The 12,036-nt window shown below is 31.7% G+C and overlaps 1 protein-coding gene across 2 annotated transcripts in view; it reads right to left on the bottom strand.

The window, feature by feature from the left end:
- The window catches only part of Pcdh11x (protocadherin 11 X-linked), a 612,116-nt gene that overhangs the window by 277,040 nt on the left and 323,040 nt on the right, over nt 1-12,036 (bottom strand). The window lies entirely within an intron of this gene.

Raw genomic sequence — 12,036 nt, 5'->3', positions numbered from 1 at the left:
AGTGCCTTTGCTTGGGAAGCACATATACCTTTAATCCCAGGAAGTAACATGGCAGGGCAGAGAAAGGTATGTAAGGTGTGAGGAAAGAAGAACTCACTCTCTTTAGGCTGAGGATTTCATAGAGGGGAGACCTAGTGGCTGGCTGTTCTGCTTCTCTGATATTTCAGCTTTCACCCTGATTTCTGGCTCTGAGATTTTTATTAAAAGATCATTTAAGATTTGAATATTGAATATATATATATATATATATATATATATATATATATATATATTACAGTGGATTACAAATTCCCAAATAATAGATTGCTCTACTTCACATGTGTTTCTTTGCCATTGACTTGAGGAAATAAATATAGGTTAATTTATATTCATAAAGGCGTTCAGTGACGTTTTGACAAAGTTTTCACAATTTTCAATTGTCAGTGTCTCCATTATATTTCTCATGTAAGAAAAAAATTAAGTCAATTGATGAGAGTGCTTTGCCTATGTTCACAACAATTTTCTCAAATATTTCAAGTCATACATCTCCAACAGAGATATTTAAATCGTAGGTAGGCTTTTCCAGATTTGGAATTTTTTCTCTCATCTCTTTTGCTGTATGGTCACAAATTGATAAATCCTTAATAAAATCATCATAGCTACTTGTAATTATTTTTCACATATTTAAATTAAACAAAGGCAGTGAAAACATGGCAATGAAAAAAATGGAACAATTTTAGGATGGTATGGTCATGATATTGATTTCTATCTGTAGAGACCTCTAATATACAGTTAAGCAATTTGAGAAAACTGTTTTAAGCAAAAGCATGTAGAATATAAAGAAGATATTATTTGTTCTCCTTTGAGAGTTTAGGTGAGCAAAACATGCTAAAAAGGTAATAGAAAGTATTCCAGTAAGTTTTAATGACAAGTGCTTTGCTATTAAAGTATTAGCAAGTATGCCTCAAGGCAGTAGTATGCTTCTAACAGAAAAAAATATGAATGATGAAGAATTGTTAAAACCCAATCAAAGTAGAATACATAATTGAAATATGAAAATGTTGTATGGAGCTTTCTAATAACTTAAATAGTGTGTAAAAATATAATGACATATTTTATAACTTTTTTTCTATTTAAACACAATTCTTTTGAAATATATTTAGGTGAATGATCCAGATTTTAGTGTTCTCTAGATGAGATCAATATAGGCTTTTATTTTAACATATTTAATAATTGTGTCGAAAGCAGTCCCATCTACATTCAGTTCGAGGAGCAGATATTTCTGTTATTACCACAGATTTTAAAATTCACCTAATTTATCCATTATTGTTACAAATCTATCTGAATATCTCCTATGCTAATCATTTTACTTCAGAATTTTTTATTCTAATAGACAACATGGGAAATGTACCAGAAAATTACATGCAAGAATTGTGATGTAGTGAACAGCAAGGATTACAATGTAGTGAGACATATCTATTGATACCAATAAAGTATAGCAGAAATATTTTGACTCATTTTTAAAACCCTCAAGCAATTACCAAATATCCTACCCATTAGAAACTTTTTCTTTAATAAGTTTAATTGCATTACTCTCTATCAGGACTGGTAATTCATTATTCATATTATTAATATTAATTTTTAATTTTGTTTTCTATTCAAGATGATTTGCATTCTCATACTGAAAATGGGGTTTCTTGTTTTGCAGTAGTCACTGAAATTTTAGAGCTAATATGAAATATACTTAAATCAATTTAACTCAGCCAATTTCACACAGATATTACAGCATTGTGTTGTTATAATTTATATATATTTCAGAACTATACAACATACACTTTTCAGCAATCACCTTTGTTACAAAGTATGAAACAAATCTCAAAGGCAGATGTTTGAATGGTAAAGATGTACAGTATTACAATCATCACTCTTTACTATGGAAAATGCTGAAGGTCAGTATTTGAGATTTGATCTAATATGCATCTTGTTTCCAGGAAAATAAGGAAGACAATCAGTCATGTTGTAATGAGATACAACTTAGGAAGCATTGTGCAGTTCAATGAGAAAAAAATGACTCTTAAATCAATGTTTAAAGTATATTTGGATAACAAGAGTTCTAACTTATAAATAATAAAACAAGCTGTTAAGGGGTAGCTAATAACTGCCACAGGCCCAAAGGAATCAAGTATAATTGGAAAACAGATACCATTTGAACAAAGTTAAAATGCATTGTTATGTATGATTCACATAGCCAAGCAGGAGACCAAAATATAGATGATTTAATACAGAGAACAAACAAACAAACATTAGATAATTTATGGAAACCCATACCAATGAACGATTAAGCCCAAATGAATCATAAGTAAGTGTAGCCCAGTTTTTTTCAAGAGGTAATCTCTAGATGGTTAGGTACAAATAGTTTAGCTAATTATAGCAAATTGAAATTTGGATGTTAAATATATTTATTTTACTTGACCATGACTCTCCTTAAGGTCAAAAAGTCTATCTCAGTCCTTCAGATACTTTCATCAGTTAACATTTAGTCTGCCACAGAGAAAACATACTATGTAAGTTTATTAAATAACTTAGAACAAACATTCATTAAATATTTACTAGGTTCCAAGTGGTTTGTTAGACTACAGAAATTCATAAGACATCTTGAATTATTAATTCTCTGTATCACAACATTAGAGTTAGACTTTGCTTCTTTAATGACTCGAAGTATGAATATCAAGACTAGAAATTTATCTAAAAAATTAAATACAAAATGCATAAATGTGGATTGCTACCTTCATAATGACACTCAAGGATTAGATTTGAGAATTAACTAGTATATTTATAATTTTCTAATAAAATGACACTAATTAACACCAATTGCTAGAGGCTTCACAATGATGTTTCTGTGATTCATTTTTAACTTTTAAACAATTTTTTAATTAGCATACAAATTAAAATATTTCACAATAGCATATCCATTTGTGCTTAGGTTGATTTCCACCCCTAAATAATTTCTTATATTTCTAAACCCCTCCTCATCTATACCTTTAGTTGCCCCCTTTTGACTTACATATTAGATGTTCTATTATCCTTCCAACCTGCTTATTTAAAGTCTCTTTATTCCCTCTCATGAACCTCTTTCTAGTTTCTTGTCTTCTACTCACAGTTATGTACACATATAAAATTGAGAAATTATAATATAAATTAAATATAAATTTGTATATCTTAGTATGTGTTATCTAACTCAGTATAATGTTTTCTATTTTCATTTTTTTTTCAAATTTCATGATTCCAGTTTTCCTTAGATCTGAGTAAAATATCATTGTGTACACATACCATATATTTACTATTCAATCATAAATTGATGGCCATCTCAGATGGTTCTATTCTTTCGCTATTGTGCATAGAGTTCAGTGAACACTGATTTTTAAGGGGGAAACTGAGGGATGAAGGGGATAGATGAGGAGGGGTTTAGAAACATAAGGAATGAATTAGGGGTGGGAATCAACCAAACCTAAGTATACATGGATATGCTATTGAAATATGAATTCAAATGATTCTTTAGCTCTGTGATTTAAGTAGCACATTTTCCAACTTTAAACTCAAGTATATGATAAGGAAAAGTACATGAAATGATAGTTTAAATCATTACCCCCTCAATAGTAGACCTAGAAACTTCAGTTAACTCTATTGGAGAAATAAGAGTTCAAAAGAAAATATCTTAATTTTCTAACGTAAAGTACATGTTAGGAGATAATTTTCTATGCTTATACTAATGTGGTTTTCACATGCATTTCATTTTTCATTCACATATTTTGGCATGGAAAAAGATAAAGTTTTCACTCAATACTGTCATAGGTTTCCAAACTTAATCCACTGACTAGGTTCCAACCTACTTATGCTGAAAGTAAACAGTCACTTGGATTCCAGGAACTTCAGAACTGATCAATAACTCTTCATGACAAAGGAATGAAACTACTCGCAAGCAATCTTGCAGTACAAATCACCCCATGAGATGATTACCCCCAAATTAGTACAATTACTGCTGATGATAAGGCTGTAACATATCAAAAGTAATCATCATATAGGAATCCTTTTGTTTTACTCAAATCTTGACAGGATGACAAGACCTCCAGAATCCCTTGCAGAACTATAACGGAGATAATGATCAATTGGCATCATCACAGAATACCATGGAGATGGTGTTGTATTTCAGGATAGATCATGCCAAAATAATACTGTAAGAATTCAAATATATACCACCCTTAAATAGGCTTACTTGGCATAAGGCTTATTTTGAGGTACTATTTTAAGAAACAACATATACTGGTAATGCTCAAAAAAAAAGTTCCTCTTTTGTGAGAGAAATGTATAACTGTAATAAAATCCCCATATCTCAGGGTGTCCTCCTCACAGAACCAGAAAGAGGATGATGATAAATCCATAAGGCTCAGTCAACAGGCAGGGTTTTAACTTTCAGAAACTACATTTGTTTTATGGTAATTTTATTGACATTCTAGTCTCAACCACATTTGCTCCACATCTTTCATTCTCTTTTTTTTCCAGTAATTATACTCAAAGCCAACTACTTGACATTTATGTGAATGATCACTCATTTGTCTGCATTATCAAATAAACAAACAGGAAATGTGATTCTAAACTTCTGTTTTTTTATCATTAATCTTTCCTTATATTTTGGGATTTATAGCTAGAAATTCATGAAAGTAGAAGAGAAAAATATTTTTCTTTTCCTAAAATGGTAAATATACATCAACATGATTTGTATAAGACATTCTAGTTAAACCGGGGCAGTCCAGTTTGTAAAACTCTTCCATTAACTTATTCTGGATTTTTCTTCTCCCCATCTTCATATTTGATTCTCTACATAGTCTCCAGGCTAATAAACTCCCTCCATTCCTATGCTACCTAGGATTCATAGAGCCTGATACGAAGTATTTGCTATGGACTACCTCTCTATTAGGTGGCACAGAACCTCAAAATTATTGTAAAATGTACATGAAGGAATGTTCACTCTACCACTACTGTAAGATCCATAAAAATCTGTTCTTTCTTCAGAATCTATGCCATGATGATATACACCTGCTGTTGTGGAAAATTAGTTTAAGATGTGTTACATTCATTTATGTTGTGAAATATTTGTTATTGGTTTAAATATATGCTGCATTATTTCTTTTGCATTTGTTTAACTTTGTAAAGCTATATTACTGTGCCTGCCTAAAACACCTAATTGGCCTAATAAAGAACTGAATGGTCAATAGCTAGGCAGGAGAGGGATAGGTGGGTCTGTCAGGCAGAGAGAATAAAAAGGAGAAAGAGAAAGAAGGGAGGGGTGAGAAAAGCAGGAGAGAAGGACACACAGGGGCCAGCCACCAGCCACACAGCCTGCCACACAGCCACCTAGCCACACAGCCAGCCACAGAGCAAGAAGGAAAGAAAGGAATATAGAATACAGAAAGGTAAAAGCCCAGAGGCAAAAGGTAGATGGGATAATTTAAGTAAAGAAAAGCTGGCTAGAAATAAGCCAAGCTAATGCTGGGCATTCATAAGTAAAAATAAGTCTTCTCTCTGTGTACTTATTTGGGAGCTGGGTAGAGGGATCCCAAGATGCAAATAGTAAACAAGAAAGCAAACAAACAAACAGAAAACAATTACAGTCTGTCGATATAGGGTGCTTGTAATGCTTGTAATAAATAACTTACCTCTGACTAACAATCTGCCTTTGTCACCCCTTCTGGATTCTAAACCTGAACCTTTTTCCAGAGTACGTGCAGCAGAAGAGGCCACTGTCATTTGTTAGTGTTTTTTAATATCACAAGATCAAGGTAATATCCATAGAATATGATCCCCCCATTACCCTCCCATAATTAAACATGAAAACTGTAAAGTAGTTTGAGGATGAGTTTTATGTCTTGCAAAAGAATTCTAAGATTCCTAGCTATCTAATCTACAAGGAACTTTTTCCCACTCTCTTCCTACAAATTCCTCTCTACCTACTTAATAATTAAAGAGGCATATCTTAATTTATTGTTAGCCTTTGCTCTCCTCACCATTTGACTGTGCAATATATATTTCCCTTTTTGGAAAAGCACAGTGCTATATAGTATTTGTTTCTATATTCTCTTGGCAGCAAGCCCTTTCATGATAGTATTTCTGTAATGAAAATCTGAGAAATTATTCGTTGATATTAAGGATAGCAATTCTAATTAGAGTGCTATAGTTTAGAGTATCAATTTCCATGTAACAGTTGTTCATCATATCCATTGCCAAAGCTGTTAAACTATATTCTGACTCAGATTTAGAAGTCATTATCTAAACCGCAACAATTACTACTAACATTTGCTAGAAAAAAAATAATAAAAGAAATGCAAAATTCCCCAATCTGTGACAATAGAATGATTCCATATGCAAAAGACTGAGTCTGTAACTATGCCTAACACTATTGTACGGCTAAAGACCTGGGAATAATGCATTTAACAAATATTAAAGTGCTATACAAATAAACCTACAAATGCTTTTTTCTTTCCTAATGCATTGAATAAAATATAGATTCAAGCATTTTAAAATATCGACTTATTTTACTTAAGGTTTTATGTCTATTGTTTCTTGTACTTTCAGAACAGGAATAGAGCTGAAATGAATATGGATGATTTTATTTCAGAATGCCCTCAATACTATGCCACACACAGAGTGAAAACATCTGTTTCTTAGAGATATAATGACAGATTTTGATGTTCCAAAGTGAGACGATGGACTGGGTGAGGGATTAGAAAATTTTGATGTGAGATTTAGAGTTTTCAGTAAGGAAAAAGAAAAAAGATGGGACGTGTTAATTTAGTCCTCACATTTTTTTTTGTCAAAGATCAAAGAATAGCTTTTTGAAATGAAATAATCCAAATTGAACACTTCAATCAGGACTTTACAGAAAAATACTTGAGAATAATATTTATAGTATCAAAGTCATTTTTTTAAAATAATAGTCAACATTGACTTTTTTTTGGAATACCTTAGAGACACCATAATAATCATTTGAACTTAGGGCTAAAAACTAGTTTGTTATCAGCAACAATTATTTCTCTATGTTAAAAAAACTGAGTTATGACTTAGAAAGGAACATTTTAAAATATCTTTATTAAAAATTGTATGTATTGATAAATAATGGTATATTTTATTCTGGACAATTAGATGTCAAGTTCTTTTGAATTAAGGAACTTCAGTTAAATGCTCAAGAAAATTTGGAAATCAATTTGAACAAGTGTGCTAAGTATTAGGTAAAAGTGAAGAAGACATTGTGCTAAAAGATGAGAAGTTACAAGAAAAAATGCTACTTCATCAGCATGAAGTCACAGTTCAGGTATATCATTACACCTTCATACATGGAGAGATTGCAGAGAACTTTGTGGAAGAAAGTTTTACAAGGGTTAACAGCTGACTTGCATTAATCAAGTCAAATAGAACCATAAGTTATACTAAAAATTTTGTGTTTTAATTTGGAAGAAAAAAATACGGAATTAGTAGGAACCACGTGGTGATGTCAGTGTAGATAACATAATAGGCATAGAACGACTTTTTACTTTAAATGTATTTTTCTTGTCAAATAGCATTCTCAAAAGCTTTGACAAAAAAGGGCTGTGGTAGCCAGAAAGAAACAAACTGTGTGGTGATATTTTGTGTATGCTCTAACAAATAAAGCTTGCCTGATGATCAGAGGGCAAAGCCAGCCACAAGTTGGCCATAGAGGCCAGGCACTGGTGGCACACACATTTAATCCCAGCACTTGGAATCTCATGCATTTGCTCCCAGCACTTGGGAGGCACACATGCCTTTAATCTCAGCAGTAGGGAGGTGGAAAGAGGATGTGATATGGCTGGGCAGAGAAAGACAGGAGGAGACAGGAACTCAGTCCTTTGGGCTGAGGAGTTGGTGAGGTGAAAGGTTCCTGTGGCTTACTCCTTTTTCTTTCTGATCTTTCAGCATTTACCCCAATATCTGGCTCCCGGTTTCCATTAAGACAAATTAGAATTTGTGCTACAAAACTGTTAAGTATTTCAAAAGTTAAGAGGAAATAAATGATATAGTAATAAGGCACTCAGAAGCACACTGTGGTTACAAAGGTGTTTAGTGGGAGGTAATTGTAAAATAAATATAAAAGTGTTATAAATGTTTGGACAGCTCTTTAAGGTTTGTGATAGAAAGTTAATAAAAATAGAGCATCATGGTTTGTGAACAATACCTAGAGTCCAACTCAAGCTTGATACTATTACAATGCATTGAGTTACATCTTTGCTACAGTTTCATAGTTATGTTCCTTCATGCATAATCTGTCAAGAGTATCAGAAGGAAAGGTACTCTACACATGGAAACTGATAGTGAATAAAAACAACGATGAAATAACATGAAAATATCAGACAGAAGGATGTTTGTAAAATAGGCCAAATGGAGAAGAATAGAGATTTTAGAGAATCAAATGAGAGGAAAGCTCAAGTTAACCATGTGGTATAGTGCAATAAAAATAACAAAGATAATAAAATAAAATGTGAGTACTCTGTCCAAAACCATGGTACAGTTTAATTATGTTAAAATCAAACCCAGAAAGCACACATGGATACATACATATATATATATATATATTATATATATATATATATATATATTATAATTTATATATTATATAAATTATCAAGAAGTCAGCAAGTAACAATATGACACAAAACATTTACCTATAGTGATGACTACATTGATAGTTGTGACACTCAACATCATGTTCAAGCATGTTTTGAAGAAGTACAAGATGGGTATGAAAAGCTAATTCCAGAGGATTGAAGCTTTCTCCTAATTGACTGCTCTTTAGACCCATGATCAATTTTTCAGTTACTGTTAAATTTAATAAAAAACAAATATAGTCCATAGAAAAAGAAGTTATTATAATCCTGTAAAATGCTTCAGAGTGTGTTTGCAATAGTTTCTTTCTAAGAAATGTAGGCAGCATGAGAATAAGCAGGTTCCTAGAATAAAAATCCCAAATTGAACCCTTTAGGGTTATTTAATTTTCTCACAACACCACTAGAACTAAAATAAAATTTTAATAATGAAAACTAGTAAAATAAATAGAAAAAAGGCAGTCATAATTGCTTTAGCTTTAGTCTCATGCATTTGTTTGGTAATAATAGTATAAAATGGTCATGTATTAAAATAATCCTTCAGTAAAAGCAAGGTATATAGATACATATTTCCAAAAGCATAGCATATGAATTGATTGCATTTGGGAGAAAATGTGTAAAAATACATAAATGTCCAATTCTTTATTCAAATCTCCAAATTAAACTTTCAGGTGAATACCTGAAGTGAAGAAAAATCTTCCAAATATGCCTAGCTTGCTGAGCTGAAAAGAAAGTACCTTGGAGACACCAGCACAATGAAGAGATAAATACATAACATTGCTGTCACTCAGCCCCTTTGTCTTCACTCAACCTGGGAGCAAATGAGTACACAAATGACAGGAAAGAGAAAGAAGATAGGCAGATGAAGAAGAAGGCCTTTCACTTGTACTCTGACTATAAGTGCTCTCTGTTATCCAGGAAGTTAGTCAGAAAGGCACCACTTTGTAAATTCACCTCAGGCTAAAGAAATCAGAAACATATCCCTTTGAGAATTTCAGTCAGTTCTGTTTCTGCCATCTTCAGTTTAGCACTTTGGTGAACATAAACTCTAACAAGTCAGGCCATTTGTGCAAAGCCTCAGGGCAGTTTAGACACAGGCTTTTCCAAAGAGGGGAGGGATCTTAAAAATCTCTATGTTGAAAAATTCCATGTTAATGATGACTAAGGAAATAAAACAACAGTTTAAATCTAACAACCAGTGAGTGCTTATGCAAAGAAAGGTTTTAAATTTATGACCAAACAGGTTACAAGAAATTATATTTCTTTCATTTAGTTGAAAATAAGTGGTATTCCTACTTATTCATTGAGAGTGGCTGTGATTTGAAATGCATTTTTCTATTAATTAGTTATTAGCTGCTCAAATATCAACTAGCTAAAGAATGAATGAACTGTGGAGTGTGGCATTTGCTTCTATTATGCTGATTGAATGTCACTAGATTATCTGTGAAATATCATATTTAGGAATTGACACAAAGACTGTCTATCTTTAACTTAAACCTCTATTTGACATATAAAAGTAAGTCCCATTTAGTGAGGTCTCTTAATCCACTTAAATTTAAATTTAAAGTCATTGAAAAATTCTTTTTTCCTTTCATGTTTTAGAACCTAGAAGACAATAAAGCATTCGTGGAAGCACTATATTCTTAGCTAAGATAATGGATTGTTCTTAATTTTTATGAATGCGGTATCTGAATTAAATTGAACATAAATGATATAGTTCAGAATTCATTAAAAATCTAAATAGGTGAAGTTCAGGGGTGCAAGGGATTAATTAATCTTTTATGGAAGCATTTGCAATAAATTCAAAGTTAATGAATATTCTGACACTTAATATATTTAAGGTTTATAGCTTTTCAAATTTAACATCCAAAATACCCTTCAAAATGCACACATAAATGCAATGGACCTAAAACAAAGGACATCAGAGGACATATCTCACTATTATGGTGTATGCTAACCATATAGACAAGTGAAACAGTTTGAATTATATATTTCTGGCTGAATAGTGAACAGAAATATTTCTAATTTTTATTAATTAAAAATTTTTTAAAATTCATTTTAAATATCTTGCAAACAAAAAAATATCCACTACCAACACACTCCATGATCTTAAAGACAGTTCCTAAAGACATTTGACATCTCTCGGGAAAGTATATTGGTTTATAACTCTGTTGCTGTTATTCTACTTTTTCCTTTAAACATTAATGATAATTCACATTGACATTCTAGTAAAATTCTATTTTCGGAAAGTTCTTACACTTGATAAAAATATGTAAGGGCATCTGATGTAGCGGATGACTTTATGGCAAAGCATAAGAATCTTTTGGCAAGTTGCTCATCAAATGTCAAATTTGACCCATGAAACTACAATGTAATAGATCATTGTGAAGATTATATACATTCAATTTATTAGTAGAAATAGCCATATGCTGGTGCCTTGAATTAATAGTTGTTAATGGCTTAATGAAATATCATTTATAAGCAGTTTAATGTTAATATTATTCATTCAATCAGAAAACATGATAAGAAACCCAAGGTATAATGCTAAGAAATTTGTCATCTAACAGAAAATTTATTTAATATTAGTGGTCATACTATTTAACTAGAGAGGGATTTAAAATTTAGTAGGATGTGTAAATTAGTTTTTCATTTTATTTTATGAATTCTGGAAAGCTAACATTATTTAGAAGATTTAACTTTTATATCTATCTCAGAATTAAAACTTTTCACATTAAAAGATGATATTCTACAGATTAGTTTCTCAAAGAGTCATATTTTGTTGTTTATCCATAAGTAGGTTAATTTTAATTTTCTTCTATTTGATGCTACTAGAGAGAGGTTCCTGATTCATAGTCACTAATTTACTGTGATCTCTGCTAATATGATAATTGACACAGAATTACTCCCTTAGGATTGCTAAAATTTATCATAAAAAACCTATATTTGGCCGGGCGGTGGTGGCGCATGCCTTTAATCCCAGCACTTGGGAGGCAGAGCCAGGCGGATCTCTGTGAGTTCGAGGCCAGCCTGGGCTACCAAGTGAGTTCCAGGAAAAGGCACAAAGCTACACAGAGAAACCCTGTCTCGAAAAACCAAAAAAAAAAAAAAAAAAAAAAAAAAAACCTATATTAGCAAGACATTCACAAACTAATGTTATCAACAGTACATTATATTTGGAACAGTGAGAAAATAAAGTCTTGAAAAACAAAATAAGACCTGGAAATTAAATCTAGAACTATATAAGTAATGCAGAATATTGAGACAGCTCAATATGGAGCTCTTCTAAGGCAGAATCACAATATATGTCATATTAAATACTTACAGTTTTAACTCTACAGAGCAAAAGCTGAGGTTAAGCAATTTAAAGAAAAAATTCAACATATCT

Source organism: Peromyscus leucopus, chromosome X (assembly GCF_004664715.2).
Source record: "Peromyscus leucopus breed LL Stock chromosome X, UCI_PerLeu_2.1, whole genome shotgun sequence".
NCBI classification, from domain to species: domain Eukaryota; kingdom Metazoa; phylum Chordata; class Mammalia; order Rodentia; family Cricetidae; genus Peromyscus; species Peromyscus leucopus.
This window is presented reverse-complemented; position numbering and strand designations above follow the sequence as displayed.